Here is an 11,708-nt window from a genome sequence, read left to right on the forward strand (position 1 = left end):
CAGACACAATCCGGACAGAAAAAACTAACTTCATGAAAAAATGTACTCTGGTCGCGGAGGAGAAAATTCCACCTTAACACTAGGAATTGTACTGATACTTCTCAAAGACCCACAAAAAGTGCTTATGCGATGGGACACTGAAGGTACCATGATCATTAAAGGATCTTTCAAAATCAGGGCGAAAGCAATACACTAAACGTTATCCAATGCTATGCACCCACCAATTGTAGCAGCAAAGATGATAAAGGCCAGTTTGATGAGAGGCTGAGGCATCACACTAATGTCATTACCAAGCAAACTTCAATGGAATGCTGCTTAACCTAGTGAAATATTTGTAGAATCCTAATCTGGAGACCAACAAGCTAGCTTTCGTAGGGACCGACCATGTACCGCGGAAACCGATACACTGAGAATTGTCGTTGGACCATCAATTGAGTGGAAGGTATCACTATACATCCACTACTTTGACTATGAGAGAGCACTTAATAGTGTAGAAAAGTAATCCTAGTAGAATATTCGTCTAAAATATGACGTCTCTAAAAAGTTCGCCATCATAGAAAATCCCTATGAGTGAATGTATTACAAAGTTGTAGAAAGAAGGCAGCTTACAGATACACTCCGAGGACCGTTTGGTTATCAAACAATGATTTCTACTCTCGGCTTTTCGCTTTCTGATACCTGCTGAGTCGATTATATAGACCTCTACCGTGTACCCCTTTGAATACATTTGAGAGCTTTGAATTTTAAGGATGACCGGCCGGCCGGCTAAGTGGTCTAGAGGTTAAGCGTTCGCCCGCGAGACTGATAGCCCCGGGCTCGAATCCTGCAAGCGAGATTGTGGATTTGCACTGATGAGGAGTCCCACAATAAGTTTTCAATGGTGGTCTAACATCAATCGGTTCATGATCTCAACCAAAAACTGAATAAAACAATAGATAATCAGTTTAGAATTAACTTCTGTCATTTATTCACACATTCACTGATAATCTGTCATATGATTTAAGCTTGTATGTCAACCACCATTGGAAAACTACACACACTGGAAAACTGTTTCGCCCTAGCAGGGGGCGACTCAACAGTGCACATCCATTATCCCACACATGAGAATCCAATCAAGAACCTTCGATCTCGTTCATGAACACTGGACCTGTAGGCCACTGAGTCGGCATTTAATGATGTTAATCTCTAACTTCAGTCGATCTATGATCTCGTGCAACCCTTCATCCATAGTTTAAGGTGGATAAATGTCTCACACCGAACAGATTGAACTTCACTGGTCACGGTTTCTCACTAGAATTTTAGGAAATCTATCTTGATCCTAGTCACTAGTGACAACATCATGATTATCAGAATGATGATTGTAATTGCTTCATTATTTGAATTCATTAGTCGATGTAAGCTAGACCACCATTGAAAACACAGAGTCTTATGTACAGAATCGTGGATACGTACTGCTGAGGAGTCCTATACTAGGACGAAATAGTTATCCAATACTTCCAAGTTTTCAATATTGATCTAGTTTAGATAACTTCCGATGACAATATTGATCCATTTTTGTTTATGATTTATAAAAAAGTTTCAGAGATTTAAGTTCCCAACATTTCATCATTTGATGAATGTAAAAATAAATCATTCTATATGTAAAAATGAACATTTGGTGTGAATGTTTTAATGATAGAGGATTATAATGATAATCATAGATTTGTGCATCAAATAGTATTTACATACAGTTGAAATGATTGCCGTTTTGTCTTTTTTTTTGTTTTCTTCTTCAATCATGTCCATTTACTTATATTTTACTTTGTTTTACATACATACTAACTTGTAATTCACACATTATTTGTAGTGAAATGAAACTATCCTTCTATTTCATAAAGTTAACTTGATCCCAACTACTACAACAACAACAACAACAACTACTACTACTACAAATAAAAGTATCATGAAAAACTATTAGAATTTTTGGATTTATCATTTTTCTTTTCTCTCTTTTCTCTTATCATATTCAATAGTCAAGAAAGAATTTGCCAGATCATTATTGTAACAAACTACATGTTAGTGTGGGTGTTTAAAACAGTAAATGAATGATTTTGTGTAATTATGATGTAATTTGGTATTAGTACTACTATACTAATAAATTTAGTCCTAAAGTTGTAGATTTATCATGATGGGAAGACTTACTCATTAAGATTTTTAACATAGAATTCAAATCATTATCCATTCTGACTTGTCATATCGTAACAATCAGCAATATGATGTTTTCATGTTTCTAAGGGACAAATTTAGTCTGAAGAAAAGAACAATATATTTAGTATGAAGGAGTATTAAGTTATACAAGAATGATCACGCCTGAAAAAGCTGAACCATGTCATCTTATTGATTAATATTCCCGCGTTAAACATTGTTAAACTTCCATTAGTATTATATATTGGAAGTGAATCATCTCAGTGATTGTATGTTCAAGGTTAAAAGACCGTGTGGTTACGGACCAATACCATGACAATTTCAAATTTTGGAATTAACTTCATGAATTTAATTTCAAAATAATCAAAATATTCATTTCCGTAGCTGGATCTCATAAATAAGAAAATTGTTGACATATGTGTAGCGTGGCGTCGAGTTGAGGTTGACTATGAACACCGCTACCAAAAACACGTGCCAAGTTAATCAGAAGGCGTAGGTTGAACGTAACCAAATAAATCCATAAAATCTCCGAGAAGCCAAATATCAGAAGGCAATTAATGGACTAAATCGAGATATATTCGCTGGAGATCTCGTGGTATCGAAAGGATACCGAGATCGTGCCAGAATACAAGCTTGGTTATAGAACGTAACCAAATTCGCGCGAAGTTACAATCAAAGTGTAAGAAGAAGAATGGGAGCACAATATAGCTGTCATTAGCACAGTCAAACAAAAGCACATTAAAATAAACACTGGTACAGTTGGTTATAATAATGATTGTTTTTATTAAACCAGTTGTGTTCTCGTGATAAATGTGAGTCACTACATATGTATAACTAATGACTTATGATCTTAACTTGTAAAATTACTATAATATCCACAAAAACCTCTTCTGATACTAATCTGTATATGCTCACTAGTGACTGGCTTCAAGAGATATTTCCTGGAGTTCTAGTGAGAAGCAGTGACCAGTGGAGTTCAACCGGGTCTGTTGTGAGATAGTAACTCATTGAAGACAATTGTAGACAGTGGTTCAATTTCGTGGATTAGTTGAAATTAGACATTAACACCGTTAAATACCGATCGGCTCAGTTGTAATCTAGAAGTTAAGTGTTCGCATGCAAGACCGTTATGTTCTGGGTTCGAATCTCGTGAGACGGGATCGTGAATGCGCAGTGCTGAAGATTTCCACACTAGAACGAAACAGCAGTCCAGTACATCGAGATTTTTGTGGTGGTCTAACTTCATTTGAACCATAAAAATTACTATGATATGCACAAAACTCATTCTGATATATATATAACTACTAATCTGTTTTAAAGTAATATGTTTGTGAAGATAACCTACATAAACAATATAAACACAGAATGGGATATTTTATTGATTAAGTTCCTTGAAGTTTTATTACATTAGAAAAAGTTTAAGTTCCAGATTAGATCACAAATATGAAATAAACGAAGAAGGAATTATGGGTTATCTGTTTGATAACAAATTCATTAAAACAGTAATGGTCATTTACAGTCCACATATCCGTCTAGTTTATAGGATAGTTATCAAACTCATAGTTACATCGATGAAAGTTAATTGAAATAGAGTATTTGATTGAGATCATGAATCGATTGATGTTAGACCACTATTAAAAACCTGAAAGTATTGAACGACTGTTTCGCCCTATTGTGGGACTGCTCCTCATCAGTGCGCATCCACGATCCCGCTTACGGGATTCAAACCCAGAACCTTCAGTCTCTTATGCGAACGCCTAACCTACTGAACCACTGAGCCAGCATCCAATGATGGTCTAACATCAATCCATTCATGATCTCAATCAAAAAACTTAATCATCTCCACAACCCCAATAGAATATAGTCTACTTATTAACTTAATTATAAGACAATTGAAAGTATTCTCTTTATGGATTCTTAGCAAGTATTTTGCCTGATCATATAAATCTTCATGAATGAGATCATTTGTAATAGTATAAAAAAGAAATCAATCTTGTTGAATAAACATTATTGGTTTACCTTCTATCAATAAGTAAGTAATAACAATTACAATTAGTTCATATGAATATTCATCTTTTTATAAACTAGTTCATAGAATTATTTGACAGATACTTTTAATATATATGATTGTGTTTAATGATCCAAAGCTGATAATGAGTATCATGTTAGTTTAAGTTTTATTAAGATTATTAAATAGTACTTATTTAAGCCTTACTTACCTCTCATGGAGGAACATAGGCCACTGACTAACATTCTTCATCCAATTCTATTATGGATAATCCTTTACGGTTATTTTCAGTTACTATACATTCTTCTCATGTCTGATTCCAATACCAGACATAGTGTGTTCTATAGTCTTCCTCTTTCTTGTTTTCCTTCAGTATTCCAAGTTAGCGCTTTTCTCGTGATTCACTTTGATAGTTTTCTTTGTGTGTGTCCTATCCAACTCGAGCGTCTTTTTTAATTCCCTCCTCAGTTGGAAGTTGGTTTGTTCTCTCCTACAGTAGGTTATTGCTGATTATATCTGACCAACAACTGACATTGAGTATCTCATATAGACAATTGTTTATAAATACTTATATCTTTTTGATTATGGTTGTTGTATTTCTCGAAGTTTCAGTTCCCTACAATATAACTAACTGTCTTGACGTTCGTATTGAAGATTATGACTTCCACATGTTATTCAACTGTAGGAATGCAGACATTGTTTTGCCAATCCTCACCTTTACGTCTGTATCGGATTCTCTTTGTTCATCGATGATACTCTACAGATACGTGAAACATTCCACATCTTCCAGAGCTTCTCCATCAAGTGTGATTGGGTCGGTGTTCCCTGTTTTGTGCTTGAGGATCTTGCTCTTCTTCTAGTGTATGTTGAGGCCTACTGGTGAAGAGGCTACTACTACACTGTTTGTCTTGACTTGCGTTTGTTGATGCATATTAGATAGAAAAGCCAGTTTATCTGCGAAGTCCAAATCGTTTAGTTGCATCTGAGCTGTTCATTGTATTTTGTACTTCCCGTCAGATGTGGAGGTCTTCATAATCCAGCCAACCATCAAAAGAAGGAGGAAGGAGGAGTGTGGTCCGGTGAAACCCATGTAGCCTTGTATATGTGTTTGTGTGGAGATATTGTGCCACCCATAACCATTTTGCTAAAAGAACATAAACTTTCAAAACTCCCACAATTCTCGTTCCTTTCTCCCAGTCAGTCCATGTCGTTCCATGTTACCTTCCTACCCAGTGTTGTCCATATAGACTTTGGCGTTTAGATCTCTAATTAGGATTGACAGTTCCTTTCCTGAGCACTTCTCTATGATCGATTGCAGAATCTCATAAACTCGATATATATCGTCGTCTTTGCTATTACTTTTGGGTGTACAAAATTGGATAACATCAATCGTGATTCCTTCCTTTGTTTTGAATGGTCTTTTGATGATCTTGGATTCTTGAGATTCTTATCCTATAAGTGTACTTTGTACTTTATTGGCTAGCATCAAAGCAACTCAGTGAGTGTGTGGAGAATTTAGCTCTCCATGACTGGAGTACAGCCGCATTTCTCTGGTATCTAACCTTTTCTGCTCAACTGGAGTCCAATATGTTTCGCTGATTCCGAGCACTGTCATGTTTTATCGTCACATTTCGATTAATCCCCACAGTCCCCCAGATTGTCTGAACGTTTCATGTACCTATATAAATTGTTGCTATGGTTATTAGAATAAATAGAACTCTTATAATCAAGTAAAATATACCGACTTAACCAAGGATAAAAATGCGAAAAACAACACTAAATAGACAGTTAAAGTGCACTTCTACCAATTGTGTTAGTTAGAATAATTATGGTTAATCTTAATGAAATGAGTAATTATGGTATTTGTATATTCATACAAGATTGGTTAAAAATAGACATTAACACCGTTAGATACCAACCGGTTCAGTAGTAATCTAGACGTGAATCGTTCATGCGCGAGACCGATAGGTCCCAGGTTTGAATCTCGCAAGGTGGTATCGTGGATGCGCACTGCTGAAGAGTACCATATTAGGACGAAACGGCCGTCCAGTGCTTCCAGGTTTTCCGTGGTGGTTTGCTTTTAATGAACTAATGAATTCACCTATTAAGTTATTATAATCTCAATAAAACCCCTTTTCAGATAATGATGATTCACTTTATTGATTAATTCAAACTACACAATTTTTGTATTTTGTATAAGAAATCGATTAGATCTTAATCGATTAAAATCTTATTTTTTTTTAGGAATAAATTTAGATGAACCTTGAAAAAGAAAAAAAGCTCAGAGGTAAACAATTACTGATCTGTTTATTCTGGTTAGTGTTTTTCTTTTTCTTTAGCAAGGTTGTTCTTAGAAGGGGATTGGTTTGTTAACCCCATGCCCAATCCTCCTCTTTACCAAGGCTTAGAACTGACAATAGCCTTAGAAGAGGTATAGGATGAGTTAATATCTGATTAACTTGATTAAAACAATTAAAATTATAAGCAACTATGGATAGTGAGTAGCAATAGAATCCAGGATGCGCGTTTCATTTTAACTTATTGCCAGAGTGAACATCAACTCTGGGATACAGGTACATCCAGCTGACGAGTCCCAAAAACGACGAAGCGTGCGTCCTCGATTCCACTGTCACTATGCTACTATCTATCTTTGTTTATAATGCTTGTGACTTAAGGTAATATCGAGGCAGTCCTCACAGAATGCACAGATGCCAACAAGAGACTGATCAATTTCAGTCGAAATAACAATGGGAAGATACAAGTAAACAACACCAAATGACCTATGTGTGTCTGGAAAAAAATATATAGACTTATTGATTGAGATGATTGATCGATTGATGTTAGACCACCATTGGAAACCTAAAAGCGCTGTACGGTCGTTTCGTCCTATTGTGGAACTCCTCAACACTGTGCATCCACGATCTTACTCGTGAGATTCGAACGCGGAGCCTTTAATCTCGTGCACGAACGCTTAACCTTCTGGTTCATGATCTTAATAAAAAACAACTTAATAATCTCCACAACCCCTATACTGATATATAGACTTATCATTAATGACTTCTCTTGAATGATGAATATCACTATCATCCAAACTTGTGACTAAAGTGACCCACACAGGATGCATATATGCCAACAAGAGACTGATCAATTGCAGTCCTAAACAACAATGGGAAGACACAAGTAAAACAATATCCAGTGAATTTCATTAAAATGATATATATTTATATACATTTGATCTATTTAGTTCTTTTTCTCCAAATTCTTCTCTATCTTTGACAATTCATTAATGAATGTATATCTGAATCAATAAATATTCCCTTAGTTACCCTATTCATAATCGCTAACCTATAACATCGGATAAGTAATAGGCACAAAATAATCAATAAATATACAATAATAGATATTATAGGTTAAACAATGGTAACTAGTTCTCAGTTTCTTCTGTTGGATATCGTGTTGTACCAGACTATATTAGTGTGACAAAATATACCTATATATAGATGATTATAAATTAAGAAGACAATAATGTGAAACTGTATTTGAAACATATAGTACCCATCTGAGAAACCATTCGAAGGGTTAGTTACCATGGCTCTCTTTAGTTGTGTTATAACTTGTGACCGCCGATTAGAGAGCGGTGACTTATCGATCGGAACAATGACGCGTCAAACACGTGCGAGCAGTCTAGAGTTCTGACTGGCCCTGCTTTCCGCCTAGCCCAGCCAGTTAAGTCCAGAACACCAATCCGAGCCTCTGCGATATGAATCATCATATTTCAAACATACTCTGTTTATATACCAATCAAACAGACCACAACGTACCAATATAATATGAAACAACATTTGCACAAGAATTAGCCAGATGTGGCTGTGAATTTCGGAGGCAGTGACTAATATACTGGGTATAACTCAAGAGTGGTAAAACGTATAATAATAGTTCATAGAGCAAAATGATGCTCATAATAAGAGGGACACGGATATGCATAATTTAGTTACTTAATAATTATACAATAGAAATATACGTTTAGTATTGGTCCACAAATAGATCCCAACAGTTACCATTCAGTATCATAGCCCTCACATATATCAAATGAGATTTGTGTGGTGCATATGTATTTGGTGCCTCCTTCTACCAATATCTATGTGTTAAAATAAATAAATAAATAAATGAACAATGCCTCCTTTTCATAATGGATATCAAAACGTAGAAACAAAGTACCATAAAAATATTGTTTTGATTGAGATCATAAGCCGATTGATGTTACACTACCATTGAAAACTTGGAAGCACTAGACGACCATTTCGTTCTATCGTGAGACTACTCAGTAGTACACATCCACGATCTCGCTCGCGGGATTCTCTATATCTATATCAGGAAGTCAAGATTAATAATTTTTCAGTATAATGTTATGAATTATTCCAGTTATTTATGAAATTGAAACAGACTTTCTAGATAGTTTCCCTTTGAAATAAGTCAACCTTATAAGACTGTTGGTACATTCGGATGTTTAAAACCATATATATATATATATATTTCTTAAATGATCTGAAATGATTGTCTACTGACTGAAATCCAAGTTTCAGCATTTATAATCTATAACTTTATAAGTATATATATACAAGCTATGAAGAATACTGAATACCTTCAGATTACAACATTCATTGAACATAACACAAAACCATCCAGTCATACATAATAACATCACTCTTGAAAAAAGAAAACAACCGTTGATCTAAACATCATATAAGGATAACTAAATGAGAACTACAACAACCACCATCAAGAAGGTACAAGTAGTTATAAATGGTTGTCTACTCAAGATACTAAACATCCATTGGCCGGATACCATCAGCAACAGTCTACTGTGGGAGAGAACAAACCAGCTTTCAGCCGAAGAAGAAATTAGGAAAACACGATGGAAATGGATAGGACATACATTACGCAAATCGCCAAACTGCATCACGAGACAAGCCCCGACATGGAATCCTGAAGGGAAGCAGAAAAGAGGAAGGCCAAAGAACACATCACGTCGGGGAATAGAAGCAGATATGAAAAGATGAATAACAACTGGAAGGAGCTAGAAAGGATTGCTCAGGACAGGGTTGGATAGAGAATGCTGGTGAGCGGCCTATGCTGCTTCACGGGGAGTAACGGGCGTAACTGTTCAACTGTTCAAATGGTATGACAAACCGTGTATATTACTTTCAAATAATCATAACGACCAAAATATATTCTAAGTAGTCTAACCGTCATAGACACTTTTATTCAACGAGTTGTACTCTGAATTCAGGTGACACACTAACTCAGAACAGTATAAAGCGAATATATACGTTTTTACAATGGATACTGACATGTTGTTTATTCGAAATTGTTAAACATGTTAGATTCGGTCAATATAGATATATTACATGATAAGATTAGTGTTTTCGATTGATGGAGACTAATGGCCGAGATTAATATCGATTATCCGAGGAACATATGTACATATATCAATGAGTTTGTTCGAATTTTAGTTCGGTTTGTTAATACTGCTTCCTCATCATTCATAGTCTTCTTAATCACATAACAGGTTAGGCCAGAATACAAGAAGCCCATATATATCAGTAACGAAGTCTGATGACCGATTAACAACATATCATAAACCTTTAAATCCCTTGAAATCTATACAACTACAGCTGATAAAATATTCTTATAGTAGTAGTAGGTAAAAATCGATACCATCTCGTTGAGTTGACATGGTAAGGCAATTAAGATCTATTTACGTTTATACGAGACTCTAGATTGTTTATGACTATTTGATCCATAGATGATCATTCGAGTCAATTATGATATGAATGAAGCAAATTCCTTTTGACGATACTATGTATCTTACTTACGCCTCTTACTCCCAATGGAGCATAGGCCGTCGACCAGCATTCTCCAACCCACTCTGTCCTGGGCATTCCTTTTTAGTTCTATCCAATTGTTGTTCATTCTTCTCATTTATGTCTCCATTTTTCGATGTAATATGTTCTTTGGTTTTCCTCTTTTCCTTTTGCCTTGACGATTCCAGGATACTAGATATCATTTATCCCTTAATACATTTCATGAGGTTAAGAATAGTGTTCTACCAACATCAGTATTCGAAGAATAAACCAAGTAACAAAAACTTAAAATGACTACAATTCTATGAAATATCTTCACTGACTTAAAGTGCATACAGTTTTTCTCCTTAAGCACGATAATCAACAACACTGTTTAACAATTTACTTCTAGTGTACATCCATGAAAAAGCTTTATCAATATACGAGAATCTTAACCATGAATCACTAATAAGCCATGATGTTTCCAAAGTATCGATTTATGAAACTAACTATGAAAGTAATAAATTTAATCTTGTACGAAAGGATTCGTTAGTTTAAATCTGAAGGGGTTAATGGATGAGAAATAGTGAATTGACTTCGAAAAAACAATGGCAATTAACATAGATCTACATTGAAGTCAGGTGATTAACTTAAACAGTCACCTAATGGAATATAAAATCAGTATATATTGAACATCAATAAACAAGTGATATTAGTTATTCGGTCTAAAAATCTTCAAAGTGGTGCTAATCCATGTCAAGAGAGATATCTATTTCAGTACAATGGAAGGTGGTCATGCAATTTCGTGGACTAGTTGAGATTAGATATTAACACCGTCGGTTGCCGGCCAACTCAATGGTCTAGAGATTAAGCGTTCACGCGTGAGACTGAAAGCCCTGGATTCGCATCCCACGAGCGGGGTTGTGGATGGACACTTCTGAAGAGTCCCATAGTGGAACGAAACAGCCATCCAGTGCATCCAGGTTTTCAATGGTGGTCTAACACCAATCAGTTCATGATCTCAATAAAAAAATTACTCATGTTGACAGATCAGCGATTATCATTAAGAAGTCTTGGTTCAATTGAGTATTTTGTTTTTTCATACTTCTTATAAAATTTTAAAAAAGACATTTAAAGTAATTTGTAGTTTTTAAGGGTTCAACTCAAAGACATTGGGATCAAATTATACTTATCTATACTAACAGATCAAAAACTAAGTAGACTAATTTTCAACTAAGAACCAATTCAATATCATAAACATATACCTATTGCATAGGTTCACATCTATTTTGAATTCTGAGGGGGCATGGAGAGAACCATAAGTAACTTGAGCAAATAAATGGAATGACAAGAGAAAAAATGAGTCAATGACCCAGTATTCACATAGAATGTAATTTTATTTGATAAACGAAAGTGACGACAACAATCCGTAATAGTATGTAACTAAGACAATTCAACAATCATAAAATAAAAGTAGTGCCATGAGATTGTGAATCTTATAGCAATTCACGTGCAATTGCGTTTGTTCTCATTTAATTCGGTTAAGCCCTTTTGTTAACTTATTTAGCGGACAGAGTCATCCGTACTATAACAACGTATTGTACCTTTATTATTGTTGTGCTTGTATGAAATATGTATGCTTGAACATTTGCTTACAGCCTACTCATATATTC

The sequence above is a fragment of the Schistosoma haematobium genome, chromosome 5 (assembly GCF_000699445.3).
Source record: "Schistosoma haematobium chromosome 5, whole genome shotgun sequence".
NCBI lineage: Eukaryota > Metazoa > Platyhelminthes > Trematoda > Strigeidida > Schistosomatidae > Schistosoma > Schistosoma haematobium.